Here is a 13,409-nt window from a genome sequence, read left to right as displayed (position 1 = left end):
GCACATCAGACAGTGATGTCTGATCTCTGGTTTCCACCTACAGGTTACAACCTTAAAAACTTCAAAGCTAATATGTATATTCTACTATACTTACATTTAAATTCATTAAATTTTGACAGAAATGGTATAGCACAAATAATCGTCTGATCTGCATTAGCCTACTTATTGTGTGGGAGCCTGGAGTCCACAAAATAATAAACATTTTTAGGGCTATGCAATGTCGTGGAGATGGTTTCTGTTTGAAGAAAAGAAAGTATTCATAAACCTTTTTATATTTTTTACTAAAATGTTTGTGAATTGTTTATGCTGTCAACATTGGACATGAAATGGAAAAAGCACTTATACAGGTGCTGGAAGTCTCTAAATCCAGATTCCCAAAAACTAACAAACACAGTCTGCTCAAGCTATTAAATAAAAAAATAAAGAAATTGAACAATAAAACATTCACAGTGCAGGCTGGAAAGAGTATCGCTAACAGCTTCTTCAACACCTTCGAAATCTGGAGTTTAGTGTCAGGTAACATGTAGGTTCACATACTTTTTCATGTAATTGTAGGGTATAATTCATTCAACTTGTTCACTGTAGACAAAATGTGTGAATGAATGCTAGAATGAAAAATGGTGCGCATCGTTGATGCGTCGATGGCAAGTGAATGTTACACCCCTCTGTAGGTGAGTCATTTTTCAGCCCCTCACACACACACACACACACACACACACACACACACACACACACACACACACACACACACACACACACACACACACACACACACACACACACACACACACACACACACACACACACACACACACACACACACACACACACACACACACACACACACACACACACACACACACACGTACACACACGTACACACACGTACACACACACACACACACACACACACACACACACACACACACACACACACACACACACACACACACACACACACACACACACGCAGGCATCCTCAAGAAGAAAAGGAGCCACAGACTTTTAAACAGTAAGTAGAAAGTAACACATGAACATAGAGATGGCAAAATTACAACTTTTATCAAGGAGATATGTTACAAATCCCATAAACCTCATCATCTACGAGAAACAAGTCAGGACAAAATGTCACCGTGGCTCCTTTCATGAAAGCTTTGGTGTTGTTGCCTCTCAACTTACTGTTATTCTTAAAGTCGGCATGAAATGAAAATGTCCCCTTCATCTTTTTTTCTAAATGCATGTTATTGATCTTATTATAAACAAATCATCCATGCATGTATTTTATTATTATATTTTTTCTGACCTCGTCATTTTTAAATTAAATATCCAACCCAATTTCACTCCACATTACTATTTTACTATTAAATAAAATAGTTACCAAAATAAAATTTACTATTAACTATTTTACGAGGTGATGATTTCGTATGAATTCATATGATTAGCAAACTACTTTTAGAAAAAAAGTAAGCATTAAGGTCCACCCCAAAACATAATGAGATTTTACAGATTCATGCAAATTATCCACCAATTCGGCAAAAGAAAAATAGTTGAGAATTGACATGAGATTGTGTTATCATAACTCAATCTTTCGGTAAAACAACAGGTTTCTCTTTAGTGATGTATGCCAGACTTCTCCAATCATTTAGCCTGCATGAACTTACAATTGACTACAAGCTTGCATTCAGATCTGCCTTATTCAATAGAACCAAGTCCCCACCCCACTTTTCTTCCTTTTATCGATAATCCATTTCACTCGGATGAACATCACAATATATATAAAAAAAGATCTGTCGCTCCTTTCATTGCGACTTTACTGTAATAATATATAAACCAGCAAAATCATTGGCTATTTTTTTCAATGTAGAAAAAACAATCCAAAACTGGCTCTTTTTTTGCTTGAGTGCTGATATCCTTGTCAATGAACCTGCTGAACAGCTTCATTAAACTGAGTGATAGTGCTCTTCATAACCAGAAATTAAACAGGTTGCCATAGCTTTCATCAGCGTTCCACGCGACTTGCTGCAAGGCCACTCTAAATATAGGTCTCAAACGCTTCTATTATATAACAATATGCTCTAAATTCAATTGAAATGGCACCATGCTGCAGTACAGAATGTATCTGGTTCTTCTGTACAATGTGTAGCCAAAGCAGATTCACATTTCTGTTGAGTCATAGGCTTTCTGTTCATGAACGTTCATCTTTGACTCAGGGTTGAACTTTTTGCGTGTGTCTCAGATCGAAAAAGCAGTATGTTATAAATGGACTGTTAATATGTTACAGAGCCTTGATCTGCTGCTGTGCTGGGTGTGAGTCACAGTGTTTGTTTTCTTCTTCGGGGAGAGCTAAATTCATTTCACAGTCCCTGGTGTGTCATACTATACAGGATACATCAAACCTGTGATTGCCTGTTACTCCCTGTAATTGAAGGGAACGATTCTCTTTCATTCAAAGCTGTAATTTCGAAAATCTCCCTTTGATTGATGACGGACGAGCGTGGTTATGTGTGTAAAGGGATGTGGGAGCATTTAATCAAGTAAATGCATCACAAATGTTTAACAGTAAAAACGATTACATTTATGGCACAGATGCAATCTGGGTGCATCAAAAAACAAACAAACAAACAAACAAACAAACAAACAAACAAACAAACAAGTGATCAAGTAATCCTATAAACTGTAAATTAAGTTGCTGCCTTAAATTAAGTACAATCAACTTGGATGTTTAAGTAATTCCAACTTAAATTGCATTAAACTGACTTTTTGATGAATCTTGTATAACATAAAAAGTTTAAAATTGCTTAACTGATTTTGATGAGTTAAAGCAAAGTAAAAACATGTTGTCATAACTTATTGATAATATAATTTATTACAGCGTATCTGTGAAATACAAAGTTGTGTCATGAAAACGCAGGCTGTTGAACAATTGCTTATGTTCCTCGATGACATTTGGATAAAAGCATCTGCTAAATGCATAAGTCTGAATGCAAACATTTGATCATTTCATTTGTAATGTCTCGAGCGGTTTACGCTTTGGCTAAGAGACTTTAGAAGTTTCTTTCTATTCCAGTTAGTGCAGACATCCCCTCACTTTTTGTCTCTTTTCCTTTCATTCAGGATTTTACATTTCTCTCACGTTCATTTAAAACAGAGGAGTTAGCGGAGTTAAGAGGAGTTGCTAAAAGACTCTGAATCAAGCTAATTTATGTTCACTTCTCCGTGATCTTCTGCATTTCCAATGCTTCTGCTCAAGCTCATTTACCACCGCTACAGCTAACACCTACCCACACACCCACTCCTGCAACCTGAACCTCCGAGGATCCTGTAGCCATGGAGATACCTTGGTCATGAGAGAGAGAGGAAAGAGCAAAAGAGAAAGAGAATAGAGCTGACTCACGAAAATACTAGATTTTCAAGAGTCAGAGTGACCTACAAAGCAAAAATAGCTTCATGGAGACAAAAGGAATAACAATCGTTCATAGCGATCTGCAAGAAACACTCCTTTGAAATATAATATAAAATACTATTTGCAGTTTTTTTTATTAGCTAAGTCAGTTTAGTTCAAGAATATAGATGTGTGGGCTTTCTGTGAAAGTTCTTCTGTGACGACTAAAATAAACTGCATGAGACATGTCCTATTTGTGTCACCACTTAAAATAACTGTGTGGCTCAAAATAACAGATATATGAAAGCGTAATTCTATTGACTGTCGTTTCCGGGAGGAAAAACACAATATTAATGGCTAATACAACCTCTCACTTGTCTATCACTCCAGTGCTGTCTGCCTCTCTTGGACCGGTGATTCAGAGGCGGTCTCTTCACACCATCTCCTTTGTCATGCCTCTATTTGAATCCATTTACACCCTCACCAATGGTCTTGTGTTCGGAGCTGCTGGTTTTCACGCATGCTGATGAAGCCGAGGAGGGCACCGTGTTGGCTGGGGCGGGAGACTGTTGGCTGCCTGGGGGAGGAGTATGAGCTAGGTGTAGGAAATGCAAGTAAACACATTAAGCCCACAGGGCTCCAGCAGTGTTTAGAGTGAGATCAGGAGATCAGGAGCTCAGGAGGGCCAACAGCTACCCCAAAAGTGTTAGAGCCTCTGTTAGAAACATCAACCCCTTCCCCCAAACCTTTGTCCCAAAATGCAGCTGATTGAGTGTGTGGGGACTCAGCTTTGGCTAATAGACTAAACCAAAGTAGGCCAGCTGCCGTGCCGATGTGTTTAAACGACTGCTGTGCCTGCTTGCTTAAAGCAAGCTTCGGGGTAACTGGAGCATGAGAGAGATGGGAGTTCAACACATGCAGACAGACAAAACCACATACAAAAACAAATTGTGTTCAAAAAGAAATGCTTAAACATGTTGTTCATCCACCTCAGGATGTAAAACTATGTTGTTTAATTTTATGAGCAGCACTTTTTCCAATCCTGCTACCAGAATGTTTGGACATTAGGAGTCAATATCTTGATTAGTGTGACTTCACTATTCTCTAGAAATAAAAATAAGCAAATCCTAAGTAAGTTCTAATAAATGTGGTAGTTTTAATACATTCTAAACTTCCTAAATTGAGTAACAGGGCTGCAATTAGCATACAGTGCTTAGAATAAGTGAACACACCCATGCTAAAGTTGACTAAAAAGAGGAATAAAAAATATATTCCCATAGAGGCAGGCAGATTTTAATTTTGAAAGGTCAGTTATTTCATGGATCCAGGATACTATGCATCCTGATTAAGTTCCCTTGGCTTTTGTAATTTAAAAAACCCCACATCATCACATACCCTTCACCATACCTAGAGATTGGCATGGTGTACTTTCCATAAGATCATCTCTCAATGCAAATCAAACCAGCTATTAGGCTAACTGAAATAAAACCATGCCAATCTCTAGGTATGGTGAAGGGTATGTGATGATGTGGGCCTATTTCAATTACAAAGGCCAAGGGAACTTTATCAGGATGCATAGTATCCTGGATCCATGAAATAACTGGCCTTTAAAAATAAAAATCTGCCTGCCTCTATAGGAATTTAACATGTGTCCTGACTTATGCACCCTGTATTTTAAGGAAGAACATTTATTTATTTACAATACATTATTCATTCACAAAGAAAATTGGTGTCCTTAAAGGTTGGAGTTTTCCTCATTTTTTAAATTAAGGCATTAAAATAAATTTCCAAAAGATTATTTTTTTATTCCTCTTTTTAGTTGACTTTAGCATGGATGTGTTCACTTATTCTAGGCACTGTAGCTGGCTGTAGATTTGGTTCCAAATTGTCACTTGTGGTATACTGTAGTTTGAGACCACGTGTTGGTCTGAAGTTATTGATGAACTTATATTTTTGATTTGACCATTTTCTGGTAACAGGCCTCAATAGTTTAATAAACCTGACGAATGTAGTCATTTCAAAATTTTGTCAATAATGTTATTTCCTGTGTCACAATGTGATGGAATGTTACATTTGTTAATGTGGGAATAATATGTGTTAAGAGCACAATTTAATGTTTTAGTAATTAAAATAACTCATGTTTTATTTTAATGGTAAAATAAACGAGGGAAAGAAGGACAAGGGAAGGTATAGGGCAGGCAAAAAATACTATAGTTTAATAGTTACAGACATTTTAATACTATTTTAGTATCATCTACTACATCTCTCCAGATGGGTTTTATGCTTTAGTTGCATTTAAAAAGTAAAGGGACACCAACTCGATCGATTTGTTTGCCACGTATTAGCTATAAGTTATGTGTCTTTATTGTTTCCTGTCTCTCATGTAACAGACACACAAAGTTAAACCACTGCCCTCTTCACCTAGTTGAGAGCTACCCGTAGGACAATTATTAAGCCAAAGGCAGTGTAATGTGTGATGTTGTACTGTATCAGCACTGTATTTAAGCAAGTCTGCGATAGATAAAGAGTGTCAACTGTGGCCACTAAAACTGCACAGCAGTCAAATGTGTTTCTTTTTAATTAACATACAGTGCACAATGAATGCCTTTGCGTTCAGTGTTTTCTGAAAGTCTGGCAACCATGCCTATGTGAACTTATATATCTTGTACTAACAAGATACCATTGTGTTCTTGGGAATACTTTCAAAGACGATTAATTATGCGTTCATGCCATGTTGCATTTAAATTACATTAATTACCAGATGACAACATGTGACATTGCTCTTTGCTGTTGACGGAATTATGGCATGTCATTTTGCACGGTGTCAGCAACGGTGCCTGGTGTCGGTCATAGGACATGCTGCATTTTCTCATTATTGGTGCAATATTGGTATATATATAGGCTTATTCTTTCCAGCACATCCATTACGCATTTCGTAATAGCCACATTTCCACTGCCGGACCAAACCGTTCTCATTGCTTTACCACTCTATTCCGTGTCGATCCAGCCCAGTCAGTACGGATATGGTTACATTTTCCAATGTGGGGCACTTTGGAATGTATTACAAAAGCGTCAGTCGAGAATTCTGTAATCGCGCCGTACCGAACCAAGTTCAAGTGGAAATATAACCGTAACCGCTCCTTACCGATCTTAGAACTGTTCGGCCCTACGGTGGGAAAGATTTATATATACCACCGTCACTTTGCAGGCGCAATCCTAGGTACTTAAAGCTGCTCATCTTTGCAGGCCCTCACCATGACCAGGATATTGCCATCAGATGAATAGGTCTTCAAGTTTTCTTTTTCAGGATGATTTATGAATTATACCTATACTATATGAGTGTCCGCACCAGACGACTATTGGCCTACTTACTGACCGCTGTTACGCCGTTTTTAAACTGAATACGGCCATTATCAAGTCATGCAGCAACAGCTGTCTACACTGGACATGACAAGTCCATTGCAAGTCCGTTTGTCCTTCGTAATACAAGTAGCGCAAGAGCGCTAAATAGTTGAATGTCACAATAGTTTACTGTCGGGGTTTTGTTGTATCGTGTAGCGTCGGTCGCGCCAGATCCAGTGTACTATCACGGACTATAATGTGTTCTGTTGTCTAACACTAGACACAGTGTTATGAAATAACAGTCCCCGGCCATCAGTTATCAGTGTTCCACCTTTGAATGCCTCAATCCTAACATGACATATTCATGCGCCATAAACAAGGTACTGGATGCGGCAGTTCATCTCGCACAGTGGAAACCTGCTTGAAGACGGCTGGAAATTGAATTCCATGGCTTAGTGTGGATGTCAAAACCAAAATGACATATTATTTAACAATTAGTTAATAGTCATGTGAAAGTCATGTGAAAGTAAAGTCATAATGGTCACACTTTAGATTCTCACTATTGACTAACTATTAACTACGACTTTTGCCTAAATAAACTCCTAATTACTGCTTGTTAAGTTTAGGTACTGAGTGGATTAAGGGATGTAGAATATGTGCTTTATAAGTAGTAATACACAGCCAATATCCTAGTAATATCCATGCTAATAAGCAAACAATTAATAGTGAGAATTGGACCCTAAACTAAAGTGCTACCTTCATAACAATGATACCTTTGCAAATCATTAGCTAATGATTCATTAAAGCAGACAACTGGAAGCTGATTAATTTATAACCATTCGTATATTACTTAATCTATTAATCATATAGAATCGTTATTAATTGCTGATGCAGTAATCATTAATAAATGGTTTAGTTCTTCATGAGTCATGTGATTATCTGTGCATTAAGCATGAATTAATGCATATTAGTGCATATGTATTGTAAAGTGTTAACAAATTATTTTTAGAATATAGCCTACTGTTATTGTTATAGTTACTGTATGTCTTTATTCCAAACAGTATGTCTTTATTCCAAACAGTATGCCAGTCTGTAATCACATTAAGAAGTCTGGTAAATATAATTTGTTCATTTTGATGAAAGCCATATGACACCTCTGTTAGGAATCTTCTCTTGGCACAGGGCACCTATTACAAGTTCCTCACCACACTCCACCAGTGTGCCCCTGATGACGGATGGCATTTCACAATAACCTGCCAGGGCTCCAGTGACGCAAAGTTGTTTTGATGTTGCTATTTGATCTTTTTACAATGTGGTGGAAGAAACAGAGCGAGCTGCTGAAAATGTCAGCTCCGCATTATTCTCCACACTACGAGAGAAATGAAAAAAAAAATAGGAACGTGGATCAGGAAGAAGAGGAGGAACAAAAACGAAGAAGAAAAAAAATCTAAAAAAGAATACTGTCTACAGTTAAGTGACCTTTTCAATGGAGGCGAGAAGTTGTGGTGAGGTGATGTTACTGTCACCTCTGATAAAAGACGGCAGTGATTGGCTTGTAAAGGTCTTAAACACGTTCTACTCACAAAGAACACATTATGTCTGATCGAGTATGTCATGAGTGCTTTGTGTTATAACAAATACTGTTTAGTTAAAGTTCTCGGAAACTATAACTGGGAATTGAAATATTTTGTTATACCCGTAAGAGATGATAGTGCAGTTCAATGCTGAAAGTTATAACCATTTAAACATTAAAAATAAGGAAACATGACAATAAAGGAGTACAATAAAAAAAGTAGACATCCTGCCATAGACAGCCATCAGCATGCTGTCAAATTTCCACTGACCTTTAGACCATGGCTTCAGCAAAAACACGCATGCCGGTTATGGCTATCTGGGATCAGGGAGTCAACCATTTCAACTTCATCATTGAATATTCAATCACTGTGATGGCTTGCATGGCAGGTCAGTAATCCTATCACCAACTGCAATTAGAGATAAAGATAATCATTGGCTGACACTATACTCGAGTACAAGAAAGATTGCGGTCACTGACCTGCAGCTGAGGTAAGTGGTCATTAAATGGACACATTTGGTCTTGAATGACCACAATAAATTGTATTATTTGGATTGACTGAAATGTTATCACACATCGAGTCTAGTGGAAGAATGCATGTTCATTGTCTACCTGCTTCACTGCACATAGGCGTATTGACACAGACGCGAAACATGTTAACGCAGCAAATTCTAATGGGTGAACTTTAAACTTCATAATATTCATCTATTGTGGATTGCAGGTCTCAGGTTTAGGTTTTAGCCTGTTTTTAACTTAAAGGAAAATATAAGTCAAGCTCAACTGTGGCACTGGCACATAATAAATAAGCAAAATCAAGGTTACAGTGAGACAATTTCTATGGAAGAACATTAGGCCGATTTTTAAAGGATTTAAAAGCATTTAATGCATCATGTAAAGTTTACAAGAAAGATTTTTGGTTAAAAATTAGCAAAATTTAATTATTGTGTACATAAGTACCAAATTTGTCTTTTTGTCTTATCTAGATTCGGTATAAGTCTATAGTTTAATAATAGTAATCTAATATTCTCACAGAAGAAGGTATCTAGTCAGCTTGCTGATGAATCTGGAATTCTCAAATACAGACTATTTTCGGTGTGTATAAAACATAGGCTACAATACGCTTCAAATGATTAACGACAAGCCAAGGTGAAAAATACCCGCGTGGGAAAAAAAACGAATAAAGCACAGCAGCAATTGTTCCCCCCTCCGCCATGTTTAAAGTTATTGCCCACCCAACTCAGGAACTTGGGTATCAAAATTATCCCAGAGCTTCCCAGTAGTAAATATTACTTTTCAACTTGGAAACTCGTATTTACAATAATTCCGATAGCACATGATTCTTCTGTTTAAACACGTATATTATTTGAGCTGTAAAGACGTTCTCATCATTTATGGTCATTTAATCCATCGAATCAGCATTATGCCTCGATTAAGTGCTGTCGATTAAGTTTAAATTCTATTTTGCCCTGTTTGAATGCAAATATGAATGACTGACATTTTTAGTATTCGATTTTCAAACCTCCGCAGTGACTTTAGATATTATGTTGGGGCAACTCACCCCAGTAGTGGGGTGTAAGAAGGGAAGTTCAAAGGCAAAATTCTAAATTCTTTGTAGAACTAAAGCTTTCCTGTGGCTCAAACAGTAGAGTGTTGGCACTTTCAACACAAAGGTCATGGGTTTGATTCCAAGGGAAAGCAACAACTGATGAGAGTATAAAAGTGTACCTTGCAATGTAAGTCGTTTTGGATAAAAGCATCTGCCGAATGCATAAATGTAAACCAGGCAGAAAAAGAGGCTGGGACATGTGGTAACACACTTCATTTTTTCACGCTCATGTTGAGGTGACTGGACTCATCATGGAACCCAAATGTGTGACCATCTGTGCTTATCTTTCTGTACCGCCATCTCTCTATTAGAGCCTGCTCACATAATATCTTCCATTTATAATAGCATGTATTGTGTAACAGCATACAAATATACCTCCGCTTCACACTCAACCCCACCTCCCATGTTAGACTATATTATATTGATCAAAAAGATCCATGAAAATCAATCTCTCACTTTTGACTTAATTTTAAAGACCTCTGTGCTAAAAATATCAGATTTCGATGGATCCACGCAGAGCATGTTCCAGTCTGCAGCCCAGTAAGTAAGGCTAGATGTTTTTTTGATGATGGATGAGCATTCCCTCGGGCCAATGTCAGTGAGAGGAGGCAACACAGCTTATGTAATGTTTATGCTGTCTTTGCCAACAAAAAAAGAGTTAGATCTATGTACGCACCCCTCCATGTTTTGCATGTCATTTGCCAGTTCTAGAATCCTCAAAAACAAACATTTATTCTAAAACAGAGTTGTCTATAGCGTACCAATCTTGTTATTCGCCATTAGAAACATCTTTGACCTGTTCGCTGTAGTGGATCATTCGTTTTAGTTGGCAGAATATACACTACCGCTCAATAGTCTGAAGTTAAAAGTTTTTATTTTCCGAAAGGATGCATAAAATTGATTGTAAAGACAATTGAATGATTTCTATTTCAAATAAATGCTGTTCTTTTCAACTTTCTATTTATAAAAAAAAATCTTGAAAAAATGTATCATGGTTTCCACAAAACAGCACAACCATTTTAAACATTGGTACATTTAAGAAATATAACATATTATAACAATTTCTGAAGTATAATTTGAAACTGAAGCATGGAGTAATGCTGAAAGTTCAGCTTTGTCATCACAGGAAGAAATACCATTTTAAAAATATTCACTTATTCAATTAAGTAAAATTCACAATATTACTGTTTTTACTGTAGTGTTGACCAAAGAAATGCAGCCTTGGTGAGCATAAGAGACTTCTTTAAAAAACATTGACCCCAAACTTTTGAACGATATAGTGTCTTGTAGTGTATCTGTTAACAGATCTATTGAAAATGTACCATTATTTATTTATTTATTATGCAGTAATGTTTTATAAAAGCAACAAAGGCACTCAATGCTCTTCTATTGTGAATACAGTCATCATGGCTAAAGGGCTAGCAGGCATGACATACATCCTCTCATGTACACCTCTCATATGTTGTTATTGTTTACAGCCTCTCATGTACACCTCTCATATGCTCTCACATACTTATTTTATGAGGTAAATCATACAAGTTAATTTCTGGTACATTTTTTATTTCATATTTCCCAACACTTTATTGCCTATTATTATAAAAGCTTTGTGTGTGTGTGTGTGTGTGTGTGAGATGAAGCTATCCATGTGGCCATTTCTAATACAAGCACTTAACATCTCATTCATTGAAGAGAGAAAACTAAACGTTGCCTGGCAACCACAAAGAGCACTTTCCTTAAAAAGTAGAGTTGATGTCATCAGCAAGGCCAAAAGCACTTATTTCAAAGTGTTGTGCATTAAACAGCAGATTGTCTACAAAGTGCTTTTGTTATTTTCCACACATGACCAACCCTATTAAAGAAAATCTGGAGTCAGAGAACTATAATTCGCTTTTTAGCCAGATAACCTCTTCAACGGGATATACAGGGAACATTCTGTCCAACAGTCTCTTCAACGCATGCTACAACTACAAAGTGCCTTTAATCTAGATTTTTAGAGGAAGGGGAGGGACATAGGTTGAGAGGGAGGAGAAAAGGTTGCTAATAGAGGAGAGAATCAGTGGCATTCAAGACAACACTGCTACCTACTGTTCGAAACAAGAATGGATTTTTGTGAGAAGTGTGCATGATTAGTGTGCTCAAGATTTGCTTGTCAGAAAGCCACTGCTTCTATCAACTTCCAATCCAAAAGTTTGGGCACATTTTTGTGTTCCTAATATTTTCCAACATTTTAGAATAATAATAAAGTCCTCAAAAATTTAAGTTCTGTAAGTATTCAAATAGTTTAATTCTTACTCAAAGTCGCCATCTTGTGTGTAGATTACAGCTCTGCACACTGGACATTCTCTGCATTCTCTCCATGTGCTAAAGCTATACACCATATTGGAACGGTCAAATCCGGCCCGTGAACCCTCGAGAGCAAGTTGACTGTGCTGTAACCTTAACCTATCTATATCTGCAATAGACTTCGGCGGATGCTTTTACTAAACTAATACAATACAAACAACGGCGTTAGCTAACTAGACGTGAAAAAGTTAACAATTTAAAAGCCTGTATATTATTCAGTTAATATAGGCTAGCTATAAAAACAGAAACCAACACACTCTCACCTGTGAAAGGTTATCCAATTTCTTCAGGAATGTAAATGTCCGAGGTTTTTACAACCAGAAGCTGTTAAATGTTGAGGTGTTGTTATTATACAAGCTCATCGATTTTTACTGCGAGTGAGGACAGCAACTGAAACGTTGACCTTTCCAAGATGGCGCATGCGGCGACGTGTCTGGAGCGGTCGAATGTTTAATCTACGTATACATCTCTATATGATTCTCTCAACCAACTTCTTGAGGTGCATCCTGGCCTAAATGGTTTCTACGTTGGCTTCTGTTCCTTAACTATCCGTCCCAACATTCAGTTCAGTTATTTATTTATTTTTGCTGTAGGCTATCTAACCATTTTATATTTGCATATTTTACTAATTATATCCTAATATTTCTATTTATTTTAGAAAACATAATAATTTCGATCAAAAGGTTTTTAATATTACGATAAATTAATTAACTAATTAGTTAAGAGTCCAAACAAAAAACTAAATCCATCTAGACTAGAGGCAGGACAGCCAAAGCTATGGGTTCTTTTGAGGGAGAGGCGGGATAATGCAAATAATAATAAGTCCCTTTCCTTGGATGTGTGGTCTCAAAACTCATCTGTGATCCTCGACAGTAATTGCTTGAACTTTTATGTAATTTTAAACGTGGCACTGAAAATAGGCTACATGAATTCTGAGGCCATGGGAATCTCTATTTTTTTTTATCAATTTGTCTTTTTGTAAGGTGCAAGCTGTCAATCCCACCACAATGATTTTGTACAGTTAACGAAAATATAGACTTTTTTTAAAACAAACATCACTATTTTATGAGTTTGAGCCCTGTAAACTGTCATATAGCTTATTGTATATTAGTACCTTGAGATGGTACAATGCAGCATTGACACGTGTTTTAAACCATATAAAA

This window comes from Phoxinus phoxinus (genome assembly GCF_949152265.1).
Source record: "Phoxinus phoxinus genome assembly, chromosome: 11".
Taxonomy (NCBI): Eukaryota; Metazoa; Chordata; class Actinopteri; order Cypriniformes; family Leuciscidae; genus Phoxinus; species Phoxinus phoxinus.
Note: the sequence above shows the minus strand (reverse complement) of the source record.